Source organism: Zonotrichia leucophrys, chromosome 2, assembly GCF_028769735.1.
Source record: "Zonotrichia leucophrys gambelii isolate GWCS_2022_RI chromosome 2, RI_Zleu_2.0, whole genome shotgun sequence".
In the NCBI taxonomy this organism is placed as follows: domain Eukaryota; kingdom Metazoa; phylum Chordata; class Aves; order Passeriformes; family Passerellidae; genus Zonotrichia; species Zonotrichia leucophrys.
The window spans coordinates 13936802-13964529 of NC_088171.1; the positions used below are offsets into that span (position 1 = coordinate 13936802).

General features: G+C 38.1%; 1 long non-coding RNA gene across 2 annotated transcripts in view; it reads right to left on the reverse strand.

The window, feature by feature from the left end:
* LOC135443606 (uncharacterized) overlaps positions 1 to 27728 on the reverse strand; it is a 76953-nt gene that overhangs the window by 28209 nt on the left and 21016 nt on the right. For both annotated transcript variants that reach the window (XR_010439078.1, XR_010439077.1), the window contains exon 4: positions 640 to 768. This is a non-coding gene — a long non-coding RNA (uncharacterized LOC135443606). The remainder of the gene's footprint in view (positions 1 to 639; positions 769 to 27728) is intronic.

A 27728-nucleotide genomic window follows, 5' to 3' on the forward strand; every position in this document is an offset into this window, starting at 1 on the left:
ATAGACTTCCTGTCTTGTTGAGGTCCAATTTCCAGGCAGAAAAGTGCAGTGGGATACAGGAGGATGTGCATTAGTAGCATCAGGTTATGCATGTGTGGTATGCCAATGTGGGAGATACTGCATTATTTATTGCCTTATTTCTGAAAGTTAGTGATTATCAGAACATGCATGAGAGGGCAGTGCACAGTCTAGGGGACATTGCATGCATTTCACACCTAAATTTTCCTCCCCTCCTTTAGATTATTTTCTTTTCCTCCCATACCCCTGAAGATTGGTCTCCACAAACATCTGGAAAGACCCTGCAATTTTGTAAAAACACCAAAATGCAACCCATCATGCTCTATCATTACAGTCCCAGAGAGTAACAAAAGGCACAGATGAGAGTATAGAACCATTATGGAAGACACCACCCCTGTGCTCAGAGAGCAGGGTATTCCTCTGTGCAACTGGGGCCCAACAAACTCAAGAAATTATCCCTGAAGAATTGTCCTCTGAAGTGAAGAAACTCATCCTTGATCCTCTGTAAGTACAAATCACAGCAGCATATCTGCCAGGAAGTGTCTCCAGATGTGTTCTATTTGATTTATGAAGAAAAACCATGTTAGTCAATATAGAAAGAAGGCATACATTTCAACTGACCAGAGAGGTTTCAAACAAAGAGGAAGGAAAAGCCATCTTTCTTCTGCAGCATCCAAATTTTCCTGGTGCTGGACAATATTCCACGATTCGTTTTCAATCCCTTGGGTGCCAAAAACAGCCTGCAAAAACCTACGAAAGAAAAGCAAGAGAGAGTTTCTCACTGCATGGGCTCACCCACTATTACTAGACACTGGAGAATGCACCTATGGCCAGCACTGTGAGCTGAGCAGCAGCACCAACAAGCAGATGTGTGCTGCTGGGGATAGGCCTGCTTTCAAAAGCATCATTGCAAATGCATGTCCTTTGCAGTGTCTGATCCAGAGCCCATTTCCAGCATGGCAAGGAAGGATAAAATGGAAGCATGCCAAGTATACCAACATAAAACCTCTAAATTCAGAGCATACAATTAAAATTAACAGGAATAGGGACCAATTCCAGATTAAACACAGCAAAGGAAAAACTTGAAGAAACAAACCCCATCACCTCATACACCAAAGATCTTTCTGTCATGATTCATTATGCTGCCTGCATATATCTATGGATTTGTAACCAAAGAAAAATCAAAAATGCCTCTTGTAAATGGTGTTTTGAAAAACCGATAATTTCTTGGCTTCATTCCATAACTGCTTTTGATACTCGTCCATTTATGATTATGATTCAAACTTTAAATGCTTCTATGCTTCCAGCCTAAAATACATATTATTTGTTAGTTTTATTCTGAATGACAGTTCTTTCAAGGTGTCTGCCTATGGGGCCATTTGGGGGCCGAACAGCCTAATTCAACTTCATGCATTTTAATGTTCAGCACTGCCCATTGATGAGCTCTATTGAATGTGAGAGACCTAAAAATATGCAGAAAGTAATTGTCCAGTGGGATATTCCCCCCCCTCCCTTACCCTAATTACAAGAAAAAACCTTTAGACTTGTTCTTAAAAAAAAAAAAAAAAAAAAGCAAGGAAAAAACTTTAACCCACTGCTTAAGTGTGTTAAGAATGAAGCAAGAATCATGGGTTATAAGAAATCTAAAGGCTTATGGTAAAAGCATTTCTCTTGCTTACATTGGCATAAAGACAAAAGGTTTCAAAGAAAACGTATGTGGGGTTTGCCAGTTCATTACAGTATTTCTGCTAAAAAGAATTTCCCTCACGGGTCACAGTCCAATGATATATGAACCACAATGTCTTCTGAGGCTTGGATCATGTGTGCCATGAAAATTGTGGCTGCTTATCTAATCTCTGAAGTTTCCTTTCTTCCTTTTCCCTTCACAGTCTTGATCTCTCCCTCCACAGTCTCATCTAAATTTATTACTACTCATACCAATCCTTCTCACTGTTTTTAAAATATCTCGAGTAAATGCCACTAAAGTCTTTTTTTCCTTCTTCCAACCACAAATATCAGTCTGATAGCCACTTCAGAAACCAAACCTCAGGAAAAGAGAAGTGGTAACTTATGACAACACCAAGATTCAAAGCCTATATCTGGTGGAGTGAATTCTTCTTTCATATCCACAGATGTTTCCTCAGGACTGGATGATCAGGAATTCACCACCTCCATCCCACAGTCCCACTGCAAAGACATGCCCTAGAGATTGTAGATACTGCACACAAAAATTCACTATGTATTTGCACAACTATATAGGCAATTTGAACTCTAAACTTTTTATTCAAACCCATTACATCTGCAATTGATACAGCTGTTGTTCCTTTCTAAAGCAAATACTTGATCTTCAAGCTAGATGGACCATCCGATACTGATGACTAATGAATGGCTATGTATTGTTTCACCTTTAATCCTCATTGATATTAATGGAGGCACGGTTTTCAGTCTGGGGCACCTAATAGCAAGCAACCTCTTTCCTTCATGTTTGAAATATCTGATATTCTATACTGATGCAGGAAGATTTTAGACGAAAGAAAATTTAATCAGTAATATTCTCTGGAAAAAACAATTTTAACAAAATGCAAATGTGAGTTTCTAGTAAACTGCTGCTGTATTTTTTTTTAAATTTCCATTATATTTTTACTTCATGTCTTCACTTGTTATATACCTTTACCATAAAATACTGAGATCCAGCATGTGTCAATACTAACAAAGCAAAATCACCTACATATCAGGTTACAGTAATTCAGAATTTTAAAAATTAAGTTTCTCAGTTTCCATGCCATGAAAAACTTCAAGCTTCTCTCCAAGTTCGAACAAAAAGAGAAGCCTTCATATTTTATCCTGAACAACAGAAAATGCCAGCAACATAATACATAATTAAGAAACCTAATTTTCATGGCCTTGGATGAATATGAACATGCTCAAGGTAGATATGAACTTCATTTTTAGAAAATCTCAGAAACATACAATAATGATCAAAACTCAGGACTGAATTTCTAAAATGTTGTGTTCCTTATTTTTCTTATATATTTTTACCAAAAATACAATCAAACACATACAAATGAACAAACAAAAATTTTCCCAAAAGCATAATCCCTATTCCACATCCTAATGGACATTTGGCTCTGTCACTGACACACCATTGTCTTGGGACACACATGGGAAATTCCAGCCTACAGGGAAAACAGAAATGAACTGACCCCTTTAACCTTGGCATCTTGGCCTGTGAAGATTCAGGACAATGGATTTTGTTTTCCCCTCCAGAATACCTTTCCATGCCCTCCATGCTCTGCTGGAATAACACAAGAACACTGCATTGTAGAATGATGATTTTGCTAAGAAACTAACAGATTTTACTCTATAAGAGAATCCCTGCATAGGAAGGCACTCCGAAGTAAGTGTAATGAAACTGTTTATTTTCCTATACATTGATCAGCCAATTTACCCAAATTCTATAGGAAAGGCCACTTTTAACTGGCATCTAGGCAAATCATTACCACACCAACCCCTCCATTATCACTAAAAACAATACCTTACTCCATTTTTATTCTCACATTTTTCCTGAAGTCTAAAGTTGCCTTAAAAAAAAAAATTTACTATCTTCCATAATTTTCTAAATCATAATCACTTGAAGTATAAGCATCTGAAATTAATACTGGAAGAGAAAACTTTAGACAACTGGGTAAATTCATGTCCCTCATGAATTACAACCCTCATTTGTTGTAAGCAAAGATTGTACTCTTACAACATTCAGACAAAACTAATTCAGGTTGAATTAGTTCAACCTTTCACTCTCAAGCAGCTGATCAATAAAACAGAGCTTTAAAATGGTCAGAAAGACAGTGAACTTCTCCAGAAGGCCATCTCAGCTGAAATGTACACTCAAACTTCACTTGCTTTAATCTGGCACATAGATATGTCATCTGGCACACTAATGTATATATTCCTCACTATTAACAAGAATTTGTAGGAGTCTGGACCATCTCCTACATAAATCTTAGGGGTGTAATAGAGAGAAGTCTTTCACAATATGTCACTGAGATTCTAATTCCATTAAAAACTTTATTTCCCCAGAAACTGTGGCCATTCATATATGTGTTCCAGAGACTTTTCTTTTACCCTTTGAATTAGCTTTAAATACAGGCTCATGCAACTGCACAGAATATTAGCACTCATAGGAAAAAAAAAAAGAAAAGTATTTTAAAGAAAATTTTAAAAATCCCCAAGATAAGAAAAAAAAAAAAAAAAAAAAGGGAAAAAAACCCCACTAAGTGTTATAGAAGGAGTTGTAACCAGGAAGATTCCAGAAAAGGGGGAGAAATGGGATTAATATAATAGTTTTTTCATATTGGTACTTGCTGTATCTTTAGAACAAACATTTATGGAAATTAAATCAAGACTTTTTCAGACTTCCTGCTTCCTTTGTAACATTCTCTCTCTTTCTGGTCTACATACTGCAGAACACATTTAGCTCCCTTTTCACTTGGCACCTTCAGATCATGCTTTCCCAAGAGCATTTGTAGTAGAACTGCCCCTAATTCAGTCAGTCCAGCAGACTCAAGGATCTGCACAGGACAAGAAGCTCTTCCCACAGCAGACAAACCATTCCATGCTGTTCTTTGTGTATTTAATTCCAGCAGGTATTTCTCAGCACTAATCAAAAGGACAACTCAGTCACCTGCACACTGTTGCAGCATTGTTCTAAACATATGAAAGGTCAATACCAATAAAAATCTGTGCTCATAGTGAAGAGTTCCCTTTCTGACATCAGCTGCCCAGCACATCTTGCTTTTGTCCAAACACTGTGCAGTCTAAAATCAGAGACTGGAAACAGCTTAGCTATAGGCTCAACAAGTACAATGGGATTCACCCCTTTTTCCCAATTTTGCTTGCTGCAATGTGAATAGCCATGGTTCAAGCAGCAGTTTGGGGTCACATGTGAATTAACTTGCCCCCTTCCAGGGCAGTTTTCCCCAGCCATGGCCCTGAGAAGGCAACTTGACAATGTCAAATTCAGGCCTCTATTCTTATACACTCACCAAGAGACAATAACATGGGGCCAGGCCTGCTTTCCTGACAGCAGAGATTCAGGAACGAGAATGTGTCACTTAAACAAAAGAATGAATTATCTATTCCACTGCTAGCAGAACTCTAAGTTACACTTTACAGCCTTACATAAATGTCTATGATCTGGAAAGAGAAGGTACATCTAAAGCAAACTGAATATCCCCTCAGACAAACTGGCTCCTACCATCTCAGCTGAAAGCATGGGCATGTGTGCAGAACAACAACACCTGAACAGCCCAAATGAACTTGGGGCTCCTTGTGGCTGGTGCTCCAGCCACTAATGCCAGGGGATTTTGTTACAAAGAATGTGCTATTAAAAACAAACAAATAGACAAACAAACTAATAAAAAAGAAAACTAGAAAAACAAAAAGCAAAAAAACAGGCAAGGATATTGAGAAAATATGCTTATTTCCAGATCATTCCTGTAAAAGTGAGGCACACACCTAACACCAGAAGTGTATACAAGGTTAAGTACAACACAGTCATGGTATCTCATGTTACCCAATCAGAAGGTTACAATTTCCTTTCTACTTCAAATCCTTTCAGAATATGTGAACACACACCATTTCCTTCTTTGGAGTAGGACTGTATATCCAGTGGATTTTCATATTTTTGAACAGCACAACATTCCCTGAAATTACTCCAAACCTGAATAACAATGCTTTAGAATGAGCTCCAGTCACACTTTCACTCATCCTCAGTGGTGATCCAGCCCTGGAAGGGGCTGAAAATCAAAAAATACCCAGATCTCATATATTCGTACCTAAGGGTGGCCATGCCAGGTCAGACCAAACCTCCATCTGGTTGGATATCCTGGCTCTGGCAGTGGTCAGTAGCTGATGCCTAAGGAAAAGTAGAGAAGCAAGGCAAGCACGTCGTGATCCTTTCCCCGTTACACTTCCAGCATCCTGCGGTTTCAAGGCTTCCTAAGCCAGAGGTTCTGACAGCAGCTTTATATGCTGAATTACAGGGCTCAAATCCCCAGCCCTTTATTTTGTGTAACAACAGCAGAAAGAAATGCTTTGCAGTTAATTAATTCATGTTTTAAGCAAGATCTGTTTTTTAGCCTCAACACAATTTGGGTGCTCCTGCTGCAAAATTACATTTGTTTAGACACAGTTCCATGTCACACATCTCAACACGAATTCCATCGATCTTCTCATTTCACTTGCTGTTTGAAGCTGCAAAGAATCCACAGTTTGTCCATAACAGATGCCAAAAGCCTAGAAACTTATTACACGCTGCTAACAGTGTGGGTTCAGATACATTATCAGCATAAAAAGAAAAAGGCAAATTAGGCCACAGTAGGAGAACACATTTTTAATATTACAGTCTGCAGTTTGCATCTCTAATTTAATGCTGCTGCTTCCCAAAGCTATGCTGCATCATTCTAGGTTGCTGAATTGAAGAGATGACATTTTACAAGTGACTGGGCAATGCAGATAGCCAGTGCTCTTCATGAATTCCAGAGAAACCTTCAGGGCCAAAGTGAATGAGACACTTTTAAAGAATTCTTTGAGCATTCAAATTCATAGAAATTAGGTATGCACATGTTTGGTGTATGAAATTTAGGGAAAAGGGAGATTTTAGTGCATTCATCCAAAAGAACAGAAAGGAAAAACACTCAGCACCAGTAAGCAAATTGCATACGCTCTCTGTAAATGTTTAGTTCTGTTGGTTAAATACACACACCACACACACACATCACATAAATTATCATCTCAAGAAATCATTGCTTACTGAGGGGATTATCTGTGCCATTATGGCTTCTCTCTGGAGCTGATAGATATCTTTTGCATCCTATCTACTGTTTACTCCAGCTACAGCAGAAGTCTTGAAAGAAGATATCAAAGAATACTAAAGAAATACAGTCAGGAAGGAAAAGTAACTTGCAAAACTTCTGGTTTCATGATGTGTCTTCCCAAGATTTCTTCAGCTGGGGCAACTATGGTTTGCTTAATTTAAAGTTTAAATTAAAGATGGCGAATCTCCCAGTTAAGGATTAGATAACTGATATTGAAGAACCTCAGGGACAGTGAAACTTAAAGTTATGCTGGTTTTATGAAGTCACAGATTTTTCAGTTTAGGAAGAAAAAAATCAGACAACTCATATACGTGAAAAGCTTTGACCAAGTCAGATGGAAGCAGAAAGGAAAAGAGCTAGCACCTGTTTACTTTACACTAAACAGAAGTCTTTCATATTAGACCGGTTCAATTTCAACAGTTCCAGTACCCTGAGATTTTATAATACCATTATGATGAGGTGGATTTATCAGCGTTTACCCACCAAAATTTATTCCAAAAGTTCCTACCTGGAAAGTTTACTTTGACAATTACCAGAGGATGCACATGTGTGCACCACAAAACCAGTCACAAATGAGCACTATCTCTGCCCTGGCTTCTAGCTACCAAGTGGCAGGCACAGTAGAAAATTACTCAGAATTGCAATTAATCTCACGATTATTCAGCCAACATTTCATCTAAGATGCTTACAGCAGCTCATTTTACATTGTCCAAAATAAGCAGCCTGCTACCATCAGATATTTCCTTCATACAAACTAAAAAATTCACAGTACAGGAGCATTTCAAAAGAACTACATAATAGTCAATTTTCATGTCAGCAAATTGTTATCAAAAATTGCAAAAAACTAGCTGTTCTTTAGGATGGATATTCAACATGTTTGGGCCTCTTCTGCATTTCTTGGCTTGCTCAGGGGAATAAGCAGTTTGAGACCTTTTGGTCTCTATTATAATCTAAAGTATTGTGTTACTTGAGCAAACAAATTAAACATAGCAATTAACTGGGAAGAAGGTGTCTGTGATTCTTGATATCCTGAAGTGGAATTAAGTTAATACTGGCACTCACATAGCAAACATATTATTACTGCTGGATGTTTATTCACCAATACAGCAGGGCTTCAGACCTTTTAAATTAAATTTACATGGGCACTATTTAAGTAGAGAATCAATGGTGCATATGTCTGTAGTGTTTGAGATAGTGTGGTTTGCTAGACTGAATCACCAGGTAAGTTTTTAATTACCTTTTTTCTTTTTTTTTTCCAGGAAAATATATAAGAAGATAGAAAGTGTTTAAAGATATTAGACTCATTTGTCAGCCTCAGGCTGATTAGAACATAAATTCTGCACTGCAGCTAATAATTTTAAAATTCCATATTGAAGTTCTAGAACTCTGACAATAGCACCATGAATCCTGGGACACAATCCATCTCATCCTGCTGATCTGTCATTTGCACTTCTGAGTACTATCTTGCTGTACTGCTGGCCAAGCCAGGTTTAGGAAAAGGTTCTTTTTTAAATATTTAATTTGATATGTGGTACACTGTTACTCTGAGCCTCTAATGTAGGGTCTTTAATCATTTTACCCTGTTGGCTGCTCTTTTTAAAGAAGCTTTCCTTTTTTTACATGTTTTCCTTTTTTGACTTTAAACATTACTACAGTATAGGGGTTTTGTCTTTCCATGGGACACAAACTTTTTAATTTGTCCTGAGCTCTTCAGCCTGAAATGTAATAACATCTTGAAATGCATTCTGTGCCATGTTGAGGATTATCCAGACATCACTTCTACTATTTTTTTACTTTTGGCTATCACTAATAGAGGAAAACTTTCTAGAAAATACCAAAACTGGTACTTGTTAGTGGCAAAAATGCAAGCCTGAACTGCTTCTGATGCATTAGAGAAATTCCTATGCCACTGAGTCAACCCCTGAGAGTGTCACAAACCACAAATCATAGGTTGCTGATTAATAAAGCTCATAAATATCTTTCATACTATGAGGTAATATTTACATGTAGGAAAACAACAGCAATTGCCTAAACTGCTTATAATCATGATTTTACTGCATAATATTAAGATTTCTTTTTTTATATATAAAAGAGTCATAAAGTTATTCCATCTTGCTTATATTTTAAGTGTATACTGAGGATAGTCAAGTAAAATGCAGTTTCATATTCTGTTTCCAAGTCCACAACGGGTGGTAATTTTACAAGGTAGCAGCTAGAATCTCAAAAAACCTAAATAAATCAGAAAACTTGCCTAAAACTGAAACTTTCACTACCACAGCATTGTTAAAAGGAGGAAAGAATTCTGCTAGACCAACAGAAATCCTGACATAACTGAAGTGGTATCATCCCCCACCACCACCAAAAAAATCCCATTTTTGTAAACCACAGTCAAACTAAGCTCTGGCAAAAAATGTTCTCATTTAAAGCTGTAATTATGGAATTTGCAGTCTAAATTATGGAAATTTGTAAGTATAACACAACCAATAAACCTGGCATAGATAAAAACAGCCTTAGCCACATCCATAAAATAGCAGTTAGCAGAGCAGTGGTTAAACACAGGCAGAGCAAAGACTAATCCTGATTTAGCACAAGATCCAAGGTTTGTGTGCATGAACACAATCTGTACCACCTTGACTATTACTGCAAATTGATTTTGAGACATACTGGAAAGACTAAAAATCAAAAGCAGGCATCTACATTTGCAGAAATGTGTGGTGTTTAGATATGATAAAACATGAGACTTACACTGATTAGATACAGTTGTGTATCTAAGTTACAACATAAGTAAACAACCATAGTAGCATATATTTTATTTAGTTCATATTAAGTCTTTCACTTTGGAAGTGTATTGGTACATAGGATTGGATTAAAAATACTGGCCCCATTTATTGTTAAACTGGTTATCAGTAGAACTTACCACTTTTGAGGCTAGATTTTCAGGAAAATTCAGTATTTAGACATTTAGACACTTAACTCAGCAGACAGCCTTTAAAATGAACTTTGTCCCCATTTTGGCACAGAAATGTATTGATCAGATTTCCAAGAACTCAATCCTACACCTTGTCAGGTAATTGTGGCCTTGCTCTCTTGCTTCTATTTGGAAAGGAAAGAATGCATAAATCCTGTTTTATTGAACAGAAAGGGGGGAAAATCAATACCAAAGGTGAATATAATTACTTTGAAATCTACATCTGCCCTTCCATTAAGCACTGCAGACCTAAGCTCTGTGAACACCTTCACAGTCCCTATTGCCTTGTTTACTTCTCTTAATTCTTTTACCTTTTTGTTTACTGATGTCCCTCATACAAGGACACCTTCAAAGCAGTTGAAAGCATTCCCTGGAAAGCATTCCCTCTGAATTTCTTTTCCCATTGGTTTTAGTTCAGTTTTGGCTTTTCCACAGTCTTGGGCATTGGCTTCTTATTGTTTCTACCATTGCTGCATAAAGACAGGGGTCACCCTTCTTCCCATTTAGAATGAGTGAAAAATGATTACTGCTGGTGAAGAGCAGCTGGAAAGATGCCACCTTTAATAAACACAAAATAAAATGCTGCACAGAAATTGCCCTAAGGGCTGTCATATCAGCAGTGTGAGCTATCAGTCATACCTGGATCAGGGATCACTGCAGATTGGAGAAGGCAGCTGTTGCTGCCAACAGCAGTTGCCCACTCCTACACTTCAGGACCATCCTCCTCCCTTCAGGCCCCCATGGCCACAGGAATTCTGCAGCCATGGGAGCCCTCCTGCCCTGCAGGAGCCATCCCATCTGGCTTTCCAGCCTGCATTAGCAGCACTGTAACAGCGTTTGCAGCTCCTTCTGTGGGACATCTTTTGTTTCTGTGAAGCTGACAGCCTCCCTAGTGCAGCTCCTCTCTGGTTAACAGTGAGCCCTGCTCAGGGATACCAAGATGATTTTGTCAGTTCCAGCATTTCATCTGATGGCATTTCTCTGTTACCATGTGCAAAGCTTCACACAGCCTTTTATCCCAAGGCTCTGCTTTTACATACACATTTACAGCTGTTAAAATTGCCAGCATTCTTCACCAAAAGGACACTCTTATGAATTTATCACTTTTACAGAAAGCTTTCTGGATAAAGGGAATTAAAACTGTTCTTCAAAATGATGCACATTCCTGTAATGCGTAGTAAACATCACACTAAAAGGGTAAAATAAAAAGAGCGTTCCTTGCAGCCAACAGCTGCCAAGCATCAAAGATTTCATTTCAACATTGTGTCAAAACCCTATGATGCTCTAAGGTTCATCAAAACATGAGAACATCTCCAAGGCAGATGTCTTGACTCCTGAGGCTGTTGAATGGCTGGATTATGGAAAAGCTACCAAAAAAAGAGGGTGCCCATCCATCTAAAATTTTTGAGAAAGAAAAAGCATCCATACAAACACAGCAATAAGAGTTACCCTTACTATTGTCTACCATTGTATTTTATCATCTGCATTTACTGTATCTAGCACTCCAGTTCTCAGCTGTAAAGCCTTTGTGATTTCCTCTTGCCCTCCAGTTCTAAGCAATTGTTACTGCTTTCTACTGGCATTTTTCCTTTTCTTTATGTAGGTCTTACAGATTTTTATAATGTGTATTTTAATGTCTATAATATATAGATTTTAATCTATATATTATAGATATTAATATATAGATATTTAATATATAGATATTAATCTATAATATATAGATTTTGATAATGTGTATTTTACAATACACATTAATAAACCCTGCAAGAACATATGAGGCTAAAAAAAACACTTAAAACCTAAAAAAATTATTTAAACAGAAAACCAAATTGTATTTAATCTAACTTTGGTCCAAGATAATGTGTTACCAAGCATAGTGGTTCACAGAATCTGAATATACCTGTATTCTAAAGCTAAACAATGGCAAAACCAATGTTCTCCAGAGCACACAGAGATTTGTCCTGTGCTGGGAGCTGGACTTCAAAGATCCTCCTGCACTCTCTCTAACTCAGGATATTCTATGATCTCAAATAGGTGAACTCTTCAATTCCAGTGCCATTAACTTGACCTCAGGACCAGTTAAAATTATTTTAAAAGCCAGTAGCAGAAGTGTTAAAGATATAAAAGCTGTACTGATTGCAAAAAAAATATATAAAACCAGATCAGACTGGATTTATGAACCAAATTACATCAAAATATCTTGTTAACCCAAGATTCTGGGGGAAATAACCATTGACATGAAGAACTATAGCAGCAGCTGCAATCTTGACTCTCAGAAAGCCTTTGACAATTTTTCACATGATGGATTAGTGCAGATGGTACTAAATGGTAGCCATCCTAAGGAAAATTTTGAGACTGGATAAAGAAAATCATAAGACTAAGTAATAGGTTTATAGACAAAAATAAGAAAATGAGAATTTAAAGTATCCATTCATCATAATATGGCAAGAATTGTTTGCATGGGATTTAGATCAGATAGGTATTCTTCATAGTTTGATTAACAATTTACAGAAAGAATTAAAAGATTAAACTCATCTATTGTCATCAGCATCAGAGATTAGGAAATGGTTAAAATTAGAAAAAATATTTATATTTTGATAGAAATATACTCAAGGTTATGTGGGATACTCAAGGTGATATGGGAATTTTAAGTTCCAGAATGTAGAATAATGCAAGCAGAAATGGTAGCTTCTTAATTAAATACAGGTAAAATAAGAGGAAAACATGGTAAAGAAGAACGTGATCTAAATAGGTATAGTAAATATATCTATAGTATAATAATAGTAAAAATAAATAATAAATAGTAAAAACTAAACAGTTTTTACTGCATCTAACACAAAACAGAAATTTAAACAAAAATTTAAACATATTTTGCTTTTTTTCTGAAAGGCTCTTTTGTAAGAGAGAAATCCTCATGGACATCTAGAGGAGTTTCACCACTAATTTCAAGATTTTACCAGAAATGTGTGACATTATTGGTTCTAGGTAAGCAAAGTAAATGTCACATGGGTAAGTGATAAAGTCTGATGCAACAGGAAAGTGGGTAAATTTAACCTGATGAATTTACTTGACTAATTTAATAATTTACTTTCTGTAAATTAACCACAGTCAGCTGCATCAGCTGCAAATGTGCCTGTCTGAAATTACTTAACAAATGGTTCTTATAAATGTAGGAAACATTCTAAGAAAGTTCACTTTCCTTCTGGTTCACACCCATCTCCTCCCTTTATGAGTAAAATTAATGGCTATCACCTTCCGGGCTGGTTGTAGAAGGTCAATAGGGAATTTAGATGAGATCCATAGTTTTTGTAATGAAGATGCTTACTCCTTGACTGCCAAAGATGAAAATACACAGCAGGTCATTTATAACCTGTTTTTAACTGTATTGGTTGTGCTGCTGAAAGCCATGTCCCTATTTAATGGGGAGATGGGGAGCTTGCACAGGGATTGTCTTTGAAATCTATTACTTTGATGTATATCCTCACAGAGAAAAAAAACTATTTTATACAAAAGACAACAGATTTCCCCAGAAGATGCAGTTCACTGGTACCTTGCACCATGCAGTCCCTGGGTGACAGTCACTCACTCTTCACACCAAGTTAGACCATTGTGTTTGAATGAGGTCTTCAGCTTGTACATTCTATCAGATTTAGGTATGCAATCAAGACATCCTTGCCTCAACTTCCATCCCACCTACAGCAGAAACAAAAGTTTCATGAGTTTACTGAGATGCCACAACTCACTATTCAGCATATCTGTGTAAAACTGCTGCCAGCTTCAGGGCACTGCCTTTGTCTTTTGCTTCTTTACTCTCATGAATCAGCTCTTTTGGTTTCCTCTAGACTGTTTGTCTTAGGTCCTGCATTTCTTTATCTGTAAGAACTTTACTTCACATGTACCTTCATTCTCCTTACACACACTCACTTGTCCCATTTGAGATACCACATACTTGGAAAAAGTTTAGGTGGAGCTGAAAATTCCTGGAATTTTGGAGTCCACACTACAATAAAATTGAAAGCAGGGCAGAAGTCAGGGCTTTGGTGATATTCAAACTACACAATAATATTTTTCCAGAAGATCTGGGTAATTTTGTGGTGTTCTGGAGGCTACAAAAATATATCAATGAGAACACAAGTCTGAATATCACCCTCTGTACTGGTAGAGGTCTTGGTGACCCTGGTCCTAATTCACCCCCCAGCAGCCTCTCATCTCTGAAGCCTTCTGCTATCACAGAGAGTCACAGACATACATTAGACATGCTGGATGGTTTCTGTGTAATCCTGATCCACAGGTGTCTAGTGCTGGAATTAGCTGTGACTAACCCAAGTTACAGCATTTTTCCTAAAGCCTTTTCCTATATTACAAACAATGTAACTTCAGGAAAAGCTTAACATTAACATTATTGACTTCCTTAGAGCCTATTTATGCTTCAACTGGGATGGAAACAGCATATAAAATTTCAATGTCTATTACAATCAACTAGGAATAACCAAGAGTATAGGGAGATACAACTGGAATAAATATATAGGCACACACAATTATTCAGAAAGGATTCTGGAATGGCTGTTCTTGACTAGCTCAATGTATAGTCAAGCCCTCAGACAAGATGTTTTCCCAGGTCAGGGTGACTTAGAGATGGTTTGTAACAGAGAAATCCTGTATTGCCAATATCAGCCTTGGTCTGCTGACTCACCCTGTACAGGTGCTCATCTGTCATTAGGAGTTACCTACACTCTCACCTGGTATGCTTTGGCAAAATTTATAAAGTTATGTAAAATAAATTGTGGTCATATCAATCTTATAAAAGTCTAGTTAATTCAGAACAGGAAAAAAATATAAATTAGTAAGTTTAATCACTTGAGAGAATTTCAAAGTTAAACTATCTTCCATGGAATATCTTCCTTCATCAGAAAGAGCAGTTCCTCCACAAATAATTCAACCTCTATTTGACAGCTCACTCCAAAACTCATATGGACAACTCATTCAAGAATGAGAAAGAGCATGTGGTCATGGGAGGAGGTTCATTGACACTTTCAAAATCTATACAGGACCTCTGACAAAAGATAGGACTGGAAGTGCTGTTAGAGATGATCTATCAATAGATTATAAACAAAGAAAGTCAGACAAAACCTGATTTTAAAAAAATTGGAAAGGTAAGGAAAATACAATATTATAAACAGAAGCAATCATGTCCAGATAGAAGTGGAAAAATTAAGAATTATTAGTATATGTGAGCCCAATAAAAATGGATAACATGAGCAGTGTTCAGTATATTTGAGGAGCATTCATCCCTTCAGCATGCACAAAAATCATTTTGCCTTTTTAGGACTCACTGAGGATTGTGGATTGGTCATAAGTTTCCTCTGCCATATCAGCTATGAACTACTCTGGTGTTCTTTCATTCTTCACTACAAGGGGTAACTGTGATATTCACCCTGCTTTCAGCAGGGGTTTGTACTAGATTAATGCCAATAATAATAAAGTATTCTATGACTCTAGAATGATTTTAAGACTCAAAATTTCACCAGTTTACTAGGTTGGGGAGTTTATCTTGCTGTCCCAGACGCTAAATGCTCCTTGGACCAGGTTCTCTACTGGGTTAATGTAATGCACTGCCCCAAGGAGCCCAATGTCCTCTGTAAAGGACAGTCACACATCGATTCCCAGAAGGAGCAACCAGACCCATAAGGATGTTAAGCATGGCTGTGACAGGAAAACCCCTTGGAACACAGGGAGTCCAATACAGCATGGAACATCCCACCTAAAGAATTTTTTTTTCTGGGACAGAAGTGTTTGTGAAAATTATGTTTCACATAATTTTGCAAATAGTAATGCCCAGTCAACCTTCATGAGAAGGTGCACTATTCTGTTTTGGTGCAAAAAGGGGTTCCAGGTCACCTATTCTTCTCAAGGAAAAGTGGTTCTGGATAGTTGCTGCCACATGAAAACAGCTATGCTCATTATGAAAGGTCTACCACAATAAAAGTGTGTACACAGATATGATTATTTAATTCTGCTCTTTTTTACTTTTAATATCAGACACTATACAAGATAAATCCATGTTTTCAGAAATTAACCTCTTTTGCAAGAAAGAATAAAAGATAAAAATATTAAGAATATTTTGAAAAATATGTACATTTTCTTTTTAAAGTTAATCCCCCTACATAGCAGCTCTTACAATGTATTCCTAGAATCATTTGGGTTAGGAAAGATTTCTGTCAATAGGATTTCAAGGAGTACCTAAATCCAAGCCTCCAATCCAGCATAATTTCACTAATCCTACAGCATCCCTGACAGATAAGTATCTTGTTGAGTCTTGCATATTCCAGTGATACTGGTTAGGAAACAGCCCTTGGCAGCCCCTTCTATTGCGTAATTACTCCTATGATGACTGAGTTGGGTTTATATTATAGAGCTCAAAACTTAGCAAATAGCTTCTTATTTTGAGGAGTCAAAAAAAAAAATCTAAGTTTGGGATCCATTTTGCTATAGCTGCTTCTAAACAGCCATGAAAAACCTAGGCTACCTTATGGTGGTGCTTACTATTTCGAGCACATGGAAGATTTTTGCTATGAAGTTGCTATGTTCTTCTACTTTATTTCTGAAAGCAAGTCAGTTTTAGTTCTTTTCTACTCAAGTCCTCCCTTCATTGATCATCTGTATAAAATCAGAGTCAGTGGCTGAACCCTCAACTTGACAATGAATTTAAAATTACAAATTTTAAACATTACAAATCAGAAAAGGACAAATTTGATTATTCTTAAAATAAGGGGTTTCTCTCTCCTGATGACAATTAAGGTTTGTCATTATTGCTGTTTTCTTGTTAAGCCGTAGGAATAGTTAATGACAATAATCCACAGGCATCCCTTTGAATGCTCACAGACATCATCACATCTGTTCTGGTACCTGTTTGTGGTGGGTTGGCCCTGGTTGGTTGCCCACCAAAGCTGCTCTGTCATTGCTCTCATCAGCTGGACAGGGGAAAGAAAATATAACAAAATGCTCAAGGGTAGAGATAAGGACAGGGAGAGACCACTCATCAATTGCTGTCAACTTCCTCAATTTGAGGAAAAAAATTAAGTTATTACCAATGAAATCAGAGTAGGAGAACGAGAATTAAAGCCAGATCTTGAAACAACTTGTCACACCTCCCTTTTTCTCAAGCTCATTTTCACAGAGCAGTGGTCAGTCCATCCCATGTTGCTTCTTCCTCCCCTAAGAAACGACCCCTCACAGACTTCTCCTGCTCTCATGAGGAGTCACTCCCACAGAGACAGTCCTCCACTAAAAAATCCTGCCAGCAAACCTCCTCCAGTGTGGGATCCTGTTTCTCCATGGGTCCACATGGAGTTCTGCCAGGAGTCTGCTCCAGCGTGGCCTTTCCATGGGGTCACAGCCTCCCTTGCTCCAGTGAGGAGTCCCTTGGGCTGCAGGTGCATCTCTGCTCCTCCATGGCCTTCACGTGGATCTCAGCTCCTCCATGGGCTGCAGGTGGATCTCAGCTCTTCCATGGACCTCCATGGGCTGCAGGTGGCTCTCAGCTCCTCCATGGCCTTCACGTGGATCTCAGCTCTTCCATGGACCTCCATGGGCTGCAGGTGGCTCTCAGCTCCTCCATGGGCTGCAGGTGGATCTCAGCTCCTCCATGGCCCTCCATGGGCTGCAGGGGCACAGCTGCCTCACCGTGGTCCTCGCCACAGCCACCAAGGGAATCTCTACACCTACAGCACTTTCTCCCCCTCCTTCTCCATTGGCCTTGGTGTCTGCAGAGCTCTCTCACTCACATATTCTGTCCCCAGCTGCAGATTTCTCTTGATCAGTGAATTTTCTCCCTTCTTAAGAGTGTTAGCTCAGAGGAGCCACCACTGCTGCTGATGGGCTCAGCCATGGCCGGCTGGCTTTGGTTCTGCTCTGGCTCCGTCAGGCACAGGGGAAGCCTCTGGTGGCTTCTCACAGGAGCCACCCCCAAACTTTGCCACTTTGCCACCAAATATATTTTCATATCTTTAGATTCCAGCATGCAGTGACATCTACAGCACTTTACTAGCCCACTGCATATGATTTCATTTCCTACTATCAAAGCAATAAACACTTCTCAGACAAGAAAGGGACAGGGCCATTCACAGCAACTTTCATACCAAGACCATTCATTCAGATTAAATCAGGCTACAATTGATGAGTAATTTAAAATAATAATACTCTCAGGGGGCAGAAGAAGAAACTGCCCCAAGAACCTCTTTTCCTATAATGAAATAATTTCCAGTATTGCCTATAATTTTAATAAGAGTTGTTTACTAGACTGCTAGAAACACTGGATTAGTGTTAGGAATGCTTTAATTCCAATGCTTGTAGAAACTATTTTTGCCTCTCCAGAATGGTAAAAGTGCCCAACAAAAGCTCAGCTGCTATTCTTAATTTGCAGATTGTGAGAGAACAAATGTTGCAAGGTGTTTTGTTGGTGAACTTCAGTGAGCATCATTAAGATGGAGCAGTAGGTGACGATCTAAACAAAAAAAGGCTGATGCACTGAGACATTTTTTTGCCTTCCAATAGAGGAGAAAAGCCACCAACACATGGGAAGAAAAAAATAAAATGAAAGGCTTTACCTTCACTATACACACCAGTCTTTGCTAATTCTTAGATCTTTCTTCTGTGCTTCCTAATGACATGAGCTGTCAATGTTTGCTGTAATACTTACATCAGCTCTGCAAATGTAGGGAGAATTAAAAAGAAGAATTCAAGGGCATTTATCACAATAAATATCATATATATCCCTCAAACCCCTGAATTTCTTTCAATGTCATGACATTTGGAAATATAATTAGTCAATGAAAAAAAAGGTTAAAATTATGTCCTGGTCCATTCTAAAGAAAATCAAACAAACTAAAGTGTAAGGTATTGTTTTGGTGATTGGGCTTTTTCCTCTGTCACTTGACCAACTCCTTGGGCAAGGAACTTATTTGCTAAGCAGAAAAGCAGCAGAGAGTTTGCAAGCAGGAAACCCTATTAATATTTAACTTGGACTAGAATTCCCCATGTGTTAGTGGAATCAATGTGCCATGATTACAGGAGTTGGCATTGACAATATATCTACCTCAAAAAATACCTCAGGAAAGTCTTATAGCGACCATGTGGCATAAGACAATTAAAATATCTGTCTTTCTGAGTTTAAGATAATATTTCTGGCATCTGAAAATAAAATCCAGTAATTACATGCTTTTTATTCCTCACAAACATTTATTAGGTTAATTTTCCTTTGACAAGGCTGAATTTTGCTTTTCTTCTTGACTACTTAATGCACAGTAACACTACTGTTCTAATGGTGCAAAATCCATAAAGTAAAATATCCAAATCAATGCATTTGCTAATGAGGAAAAACTAAAACAGAAGGAAAAACAAAATATTTTTGGGGATTTTTTTTGAAGACTCTACCAGGTATTTCTCAAATTCCACAAAGGTAGTGCTACCAGCATATTTTTGCAAAATGCATTTTCTAAAAACCCTCTCAGTTCTTTTGTCAGTAACAAATTAAAAATGGGGACATCAGCATTACCTGAAACCTCACCAAGGTGACCAGCTCTCCGTTCTATCATCAGTCACCATGACCAACTCCCAAGTCATGATACCAAGCTAGATTTCATCCTGCTTTTTCATGACAGTCAAATATGTCCCTGCTTTTAATGAAATCAATAAAATCTTTATATTCATAGCAAGAAAGAGAACTCTGTCCTACATCACCATGCTTCAACATACCTATCCATAAATAAACAGCTAGAGAACTAAAGAATTCAATTAAGTTTTCATTTCTCTCAGTCAACTGCAGATCACAAAGGAAGCACCAATGACAGCAAAGACAGATGATGAAAACCCGATCAATTGCTATCACTTCAATTTAGATAAAAAGTCACTCACTTTTCAGCTCTGCTTGGTGCCCAGAAGAGATTAGATTAAAATTAAATCAAGAGCAAAATAAAAAATCTAAACAACAGTCAAAGAAAACCTTTTCCAGCTCTTGTAAATGTCCTCAGTTAATCCTACTATGTAAAGTCAGGCTACCAGCAATGCTAAAAGCAAATTCCAGAAGGTTATTCCTTTGAAAGTTATCAGTACTGTTTAGCCTTCAGAGAAAAGGAGCATGGAAAGTTAAACTACTTGTTGGCTTAAGTTCTCTCCTTCTGTACTGGATTTGGGACAATATTAGAAAACTTTCTAGAACATGATTGGGGCAAACATTACAAAATCTTGTGTCTGTATCCCCCACTATCATGTACCATGACATTATGTGTGATTCCCAGAGGTTGTGGTGTTATTTGATTGTTATAAAGCCACAGCAGAAATTTGATAAGATCTATCACACCCTGATTTTTTTCAATTTTGGGAAAACATAGATAAAGCACTGAGGTGCAGGATGAGCAACTGACACTTTATTTTGGTTTGGATAACCATTCTGCAAGTGGCTTCATAGAGCAAAATATAAAGAACATTAATTTAGCTCATTGTTACAAATGGAACACAAAGGGAGAAGACATTTATTTCACCACCACAAGGCTGTCATCACATATAAAAATTTATAAAACAGAAATAAAAAATCCTGACTTTATTTAAAAAGAAAACACATGTTTTATTTAAAAGCTGAGGAATTAAACTTGGTTCTTCCTACCAAATTCTGTATACAGCAGCAATTCAAATATGAGTAGCATATCTCAGCAGGCAGAATTAGCACCAAAGGAAACATTTTAATGAGGACAATATGAATCCTAGATTTTATCTTTCTTCTGTCAACATTTGTCACCAGTACAAATTACACAGTCACTTAACACATTGTCTGGCGATGCCCAGCCCCGTGGCTGCACACACACCAGGGCCTGGAGCTGTCTGGAGCCAGGTGTGCTGCCAAAATGTGACCAAAATGTGACCCTCAGGGACAGCCCCTGGGCATGGGCACATCTTGGCTCATCACAGAATCACACAGCTGGCCTTCCCACCCACCCTGGGGTTCATTGTGCACCCCACACATGGACAGGGCTGTGCTGGGAGGGCAGCAAGGAGGAGCTGCAGGCACTGGGGACAGGTTATGCACTGGCAGCCAAAGCTGAGGGGCCCCAGGAGAGCACAGGGAGCGCACAGTGGGTCACAGATTGTGTCAATTACTCTGCCAGGCTGTACCAGGGCTTCTATTGCCACCTCCCTGTGATATGAATAATCCTTGGCTTAAATTCACTTTGCTAGCTGTTGGCAATCAGCACCATACAAGAGAAACAGAATTTTACAGTAATAAAAAAGGACCAAAATTTTAAAATTATCATAAAATATTTCCCTTCTTTGAGAAGAATGTTGTATGACTTGGCCAAGTTACCTCATAAGCCCCATGGCTCAACTATGAAGACACTGATGGAAGACTGAATCAGAAAAACTGGAATGTTTTTCTGCCTCTGCTGCTAGCATAAAACTGGTTTTCCTTCAAGCTATTATTTAATTCATGCAGGGCCACCATCTTGGTCAGTGGGGGTTTTTGAGAGTAGCTAAAGAGAGGCAGAGAGCAGCCACCAAGCACAACACATCAAATGAAAGTGCTGGCTGTGCACTTGGATATGTACAGGGAAGAAAAACAGGATAGAAAATTCACTCTGGATAAAGCAACAAAACAGTGGTACCCTAAAGATCCACCAGAGAGAAAGAGGTAACAAGGGTTGAATGGCACTCCTCTACATCTCATGGAAGCCGCCTTTTCCAAACAATTCAGAAGTCCTACCCTGATATTGAGTCAGCCCATCCAGAATCCCTCTTCCTAGTCTGAGCCAGCTTTCATCAACCATTTGTGCCTCCACTTCCACATAAACCATCAATTAATACTAACATTGTTAAAGTCTTCTTTTATGTGGACAATAAAGTCCAAATCTTAGTTCAGGACAGAAATTTCCTGCAAAAAGTAAAAGGCTTGATTGCACAATATCCAAGGCTTGCATCCCTCTCCACAGGATCATTTCTAAACAGAAGATACCTTGGCATGACAACCAGTGATGGTCACAGATGCAAACAGTAGAGGAAGTCCAAAATTTTTTGCAGTATATTCCTGGGAAAATCTGGGAAGTTTTTGTGGTTTTAGTAGGCATTCTTTTCATACTCACAAAGTTTCACTCAGCATAGACAACTACTCAGCACCTGACATGGTGCACAACAGAAGTTGTCTGGCTGACATGCAATGCACTGGTGAGAAGGGATTGAAGCCAACCAGCCACATGTTCAGGCAAGTGTTAAATTTCACAATGGTACAGACACTTGCAAAAGCACTGTTTGTCTGTGAGGGCTTTTTTGATGGTGGTTTCCATATTCTTGTACCCATTTCAGTCAACAATGACAAGAACAATGGAATAGCTACAATGAGTAGCATTTCTCAAACAAGGCAGGGAAATGGGAAGTGTAGATCCAATGTTTAAATTTCCACTGATGTATAATGCCAGAAAACACCCGTTTAGGAAATTGAGGATTGTCTCTATTTTTTTTATTTATTTTTAGGAAACCATTGCTATTAAACAACACTTCTCACTGAAAAATGCAGGACTGGCTTCTACCACAGTTTGATACATTAATTCCAATAATTGCTGGCATTATGTTTCAAGATTTAACTGTACTGCACAGTTCCATGGCTAGAGAAAAGCAAGGGAAAATGAAAATATAAAAATCAAAGTACACATCAATATAAATACTCATTTGGCAGTGAAATAATTGTTATTTTGGCAAAGCACAGTAACCCTGCCCTCAAAGAAAAAGGGACACCTAGCAGTTATATTCTCACTGTTTCCATTTCAGTGGAAGACTGAAAAATTGCTACTCTAGAAAAAAATAGAAGCAGCAATACCTCCCTTGAACAAAGTTTGTTATTTTACCCAATCATATATATGCAACACCCCATCTTCAAACTAAATATTCTCTATTTCCTCTTCTATCCCCTCCACAGGCACATGGGAGGGATGAAATATATCTGCAGGCTTCACCATAACCAACAGTTTCCATATTTATGAAGACCCAGAAGCTAATGTAAGCTCATTGCTGAGATGACAGTTGTGCCTAAGCAGAGGAAACACGGGGGGGGAGGAAAGGAAAGAGAAAGAAAAATGATGAAACAAAACACCTGAAGTAGAAAGCCTAGCTCAATTGTAGCTTTTTAGATCTTCTGAAAAGAGCAAATGAAGACAGAGTATAGGCAAAGTAAGCCTTGCCTAGACTAAGGCTGCTCAGAGAATGAGTTTTAGCAGACCTGTGACACCTTCACTTTTTACAGTGGTGAGGCAGAGGGTGCACACATCACAGTGTGATTTTGCATTATGAGGAACATCTACCACATAAAACCTGTACTGCTTCATTGTGTGATTATGTATGGAATTCTGGGATTTGTTCGTCTTCACTGAGAATTTACTGCTGTATTTTTTTCAGAGACATTTCTTCTAGATGCTCAGAAAAGCGTTTGATTGATTAGTGTTGGTTTTCTGGTTTACCCACTAAGCTGATTTGAACAATCCATTTGTTAATATAGTGAAAAAAACATTCACGATTATAAATTGTTTAACAAGTCTCAACAAACAAGTCCCTTGGTGGTCCTGAAGTTTCTTAACAGCAGATGGATGAGGTACAATTTTATAGATTCTCTTTCCTATTTGTGAAAAGCTGCTAAGGTCGGAAATAGGCTTTAGTGCAAACAAGGGGCATTGTCAGACAATAAAGAGACAATTGCCTGTGTTAGCACAACAATTAATTTATTTGCAGAGAACCACTCAGTCTATTTGTTACCAGAAATGTGCTAATTATTCCTGCTAATTACATGCAAAACCTTCATTATCACCTATATGAGGAAGAGGACCCCTCAGGTTTCAGTGACAAATTAATTACTGTGTTTTCCTTCTGAATGTACTTCTTGACAGTTCCTGTTATCTGAAAAATAAATTGGCTAGCAGGAAGCTTGTGTCTCAGAGACATTCTGCAAACTAAAAGCAAACATACAAATATCATATCAAGTCACTACTGCTATTTTTTCAGGCAGGTATATTCTGAAGCTCTCAGAAATTCTATATTAATTTACAAGCTCTTAATCCTAATAAAATGTATCATGCACTGCTAAATTCCACCATGTAGCTGCTTTCAGAGCCCTTTACACGTCTATAAAACAATGGATAAGATAGCAGGCATTAGGTTTTAAAAATACAATAAATAAACCCAATGGTAAGCTACATGTCAGTAAAACATTGGCATAATTTCAGGGAATAATTATTTAAAATTCATAGCTGAATTTTATTCTCTGAATTTCGGGGAATAAATATTATTTAAAATTCATAAGTGAAAAGGAGAGCAAAGGGGCTGCATCACTCAATCTTGCATTATCGCCATTCTAATTCAACACACAAGACACTTGCCCCTAATTCTTTGGAATGCATGTCCCGGGCAGGGGAAGTCTCATGCAGAAGGGTGAGGAAGAGGAGGCAAGCAGGAGGAAAGTCTTGATTTGAAAGGCAGAAAATGTGGTGAGTAAATGAGTTGCAGCACAATAAGTCTGGCAGAGGAATGAATGGAGATGCTGCAGTGAATACTCAGTGAGTACTCAGCACAAAAGATACATTGACTATTCAAAAAAATTATTTAAATAATCTTAAATTTTGTGTAGAACCTGTCAGGTAAGTTACAGCCATTCCTGTATTCCTTGCCAACGGCCTGCCTCCACTTTCATTAAAAGCTGTTCTGGTGAGTTGTGCATCCTGCACATATTTACTTAAAGCCTCCTCAGTTTCTGTGTTCAGGACAGTAGAATATCAACAACTTAACAATTCAGAGTATCAGCAGCATCCATAAATGGGCACATGAGCATCATCCTACAACTGCAGAATGTGGATTTGCAAGCACAACTTTAGGAGCAGCTGCAATATGACATTGTACAAAACAACAGCTAATTTGAGGCTGGATACAAACGATGGGGTCTTGGTAACGCGTCAGGGATGGGAGACCGTATCTCAGACAGGGCTACTAAAACGTTAGAAATAGTTTCATAATGAACCAGGTGATGATTAACACACATGCAAGTCAGATTTCAACAGCCACTCCACCTTACGAAGATAAAGCAGGAGTGGAGGAGTGGATTCAGACTCTGGGTGCCTGTAAGACCCAGCCCCACCTGTCCAGACCATCAGCACAGACAGGCAGTGCCCGAGAGCTGCCTGGCCTTAGAGACAGAGTTCATCCGTGACTCACTGGATCCATGCCCTTCCTTCACTGTAACTAGGGTATCACTTGTCATACAGCATGCTCTTCTACTCAAAACATAAGGTACTTAATTTTTCACTTTCATATTCAGCCCATTTTTCAGACCCCTGTGTTTTGTGTATCAAGCAGCCCAGATAAGCCCCTAAGTCACCTAAGCAACCTTGTTGGTGCTTTCTGCAGTGCTGTCTCTCTGAAATCCCCAGAAATAACTAGATGGCAACTTTATTATTTTTCATGTCCACTTTCATTCTCTCCTTTCCTTGAAGTCTTCAAAAACCTCAGTAACAATATTGTTGCTAATACACTCAGCTTCCATAACCTGTGCTACTGAATACAATTTCCATTTGTGCACCTTGGTTTGTCTCCTTGTCAGAAGGAGTTCCCCAAAATGAGAGACAACTCTCTTGTGTATTCTTGTTGTAGTTAGTATAGCTTAAACATTACTCAACTATAATTATTAATAGAAGTAGCAGCAGTAGAGATAGTAGCAGTATGAGGGGGAAGCACAGTGCAAGTTTTCCAAATAAGAAATGCAAAAGATTCAACATTTGGAGACCAATGCAACACTACTTATAATTACAAAAAAAATTTTTAAAATTTAAATCTAAAAAATAAAATTAAAAACAAACAAACAAAAAGCCTTTAATGACAAACCAGCAAAGAAAACACACAAACTCATGTAACCATAGCTGTATGTACTTATAATTTTTATTTTCATTTTAGCCTATATTCCTGACTGAGGTTCTGGCATACATGCATTGTCTTTGTGTCCTCTAGCTCATCATCTACCTTCATTCAATAAATCAAAATAAAAAAAAGTGGATGAAAAGGAGTGCTGTACTCCATCTGAGTGCAGTAAGTTGGGGTTTTTTTAAGTCAGAGACATTCATGTAAAAGATAGAATGTGCATAGTTTTATTTCCCAAAACTCATAAAATTATGTGTAAAGCTCATTCCCCACCAACAGCATAGAATCTGCTTTGTTGATAGCTATTAGTCCAATCCATGAGGATAATAAAACTTTTTGCATATACAAAGTTCTAACCTCCAAGTCCCAGTTTATTACCAAGTTTTTTATTCCAAAGGATGGGAAGGGTTCCTTATCATAAGCAAAAAAAACCACATCTTTGAAATTTTAAGCACACTTTTTTAAAGAACTCACACACTCTGAGTGACTGAAAACCTCAAAAAAAGAAGAGGTTAGCATTGCTACTAGTCCTCCTACAAGTGCCCTCCAACATCCTGTGCCCAAAAGCAGTACAAATCCTGAAAACATAACATTAACCTACTGTCAAATCCATTGAAAACTGACCTCAACAAGCAAGACTTTAGGAACCGAATTCAAAAACAGGACACAACTTACCTATGACAAAGTTATTTTTTTAGTTTATTATAGCAGGTCACTCACCAAATTCTTTTATCTGTTTGTCAATAACAAGAACAGCAATATTTGACTGACCCTGAGAGATGATTGGCAATAGGGATGCCATGTGGCAACAAAGCAGGATTCTAAATCTGAAGGTCAGTTGATGGATGGGGAGAAAAATCTGAAAAACAGAGGTGCATAAAGAGTCCTGCATAGCATCAAAATTGAGAACTGGACATGAAGGAGACAACAATGGAAAAGCAGGTGATTCTAGACTATTTTTGTTGTGACACAGAAGAGGGAAAATACATTGATTTCACAGTGAAATATTTGAGCAATAAAATAATGAGTGTGTCTAGCAGGGAAAGCCTTTCTAATTTGCCTGGCCTGAATTATGAGAACATATTTTTGGCCTGGCCTATACCACAAAATATGAGTAGGATTAAGTGCAGCCAAAGTAGCTGACAAGATGCTGGAGCAGAAGAGAACCTTCCCACAGAGACGAGAAAGTTGGGGTCAGCACTGGATTAGCTGACACAAACTGCATCTCGTGTTCCAGGGCTTAATCACTCCACTTAAACCTATCAGCATGCAAAAGTAGCAACAGAAAAAATTATAAACTCTTTGTCATAGCCAGCTTTGGCAACTAAGTGACAAAGAATGACTCAGTAATATTTCTTATTTCTTTCCCATGTATGAAGCTTTTAGAGAGCACTCCTCCCTTCTTATTCATTTACATCTAGATAAGAATTTGTGTAGTCAGAATTGTTACAGTTGTAACAGTTTGGTGGTAAGATATGTAAAATAAGCTATTTTTTCAATGTAGGAGCCCAGGGACTTATACACCTATAGCCACAAAGGATAGGGATCCACTCCTCCTGAAAACAACACTGGTTTATCAAGTTCTCCAACAGAAGTAGTAAATACTGAAGTGAAAAAGAACTGATCTAACTCAAAGTTATAATAGTCATAGAAGATTTTGGTTTTTTCTTTTACTTAAAAACCATGTGCACTAAAATATCAAGAAATTTTAAATTCCTTTACATCTGATGAGGCGAGGGAAGCAGCTGTTAGGTACAGGATTTTTTTAGATCTACATTTTCCTTCAGGTTCTCACATGCTCTTGCATAAACATTTCCTGGCTCAAGATTGTGTTTGCTCACACCAAAGTTCTTCCACAGACGCTTTTACTTCCTGCTGCAAGGAAGGGGGAGGGAAGGCAGCATGCAGTGTAGCACCATTTATCCTCTGCA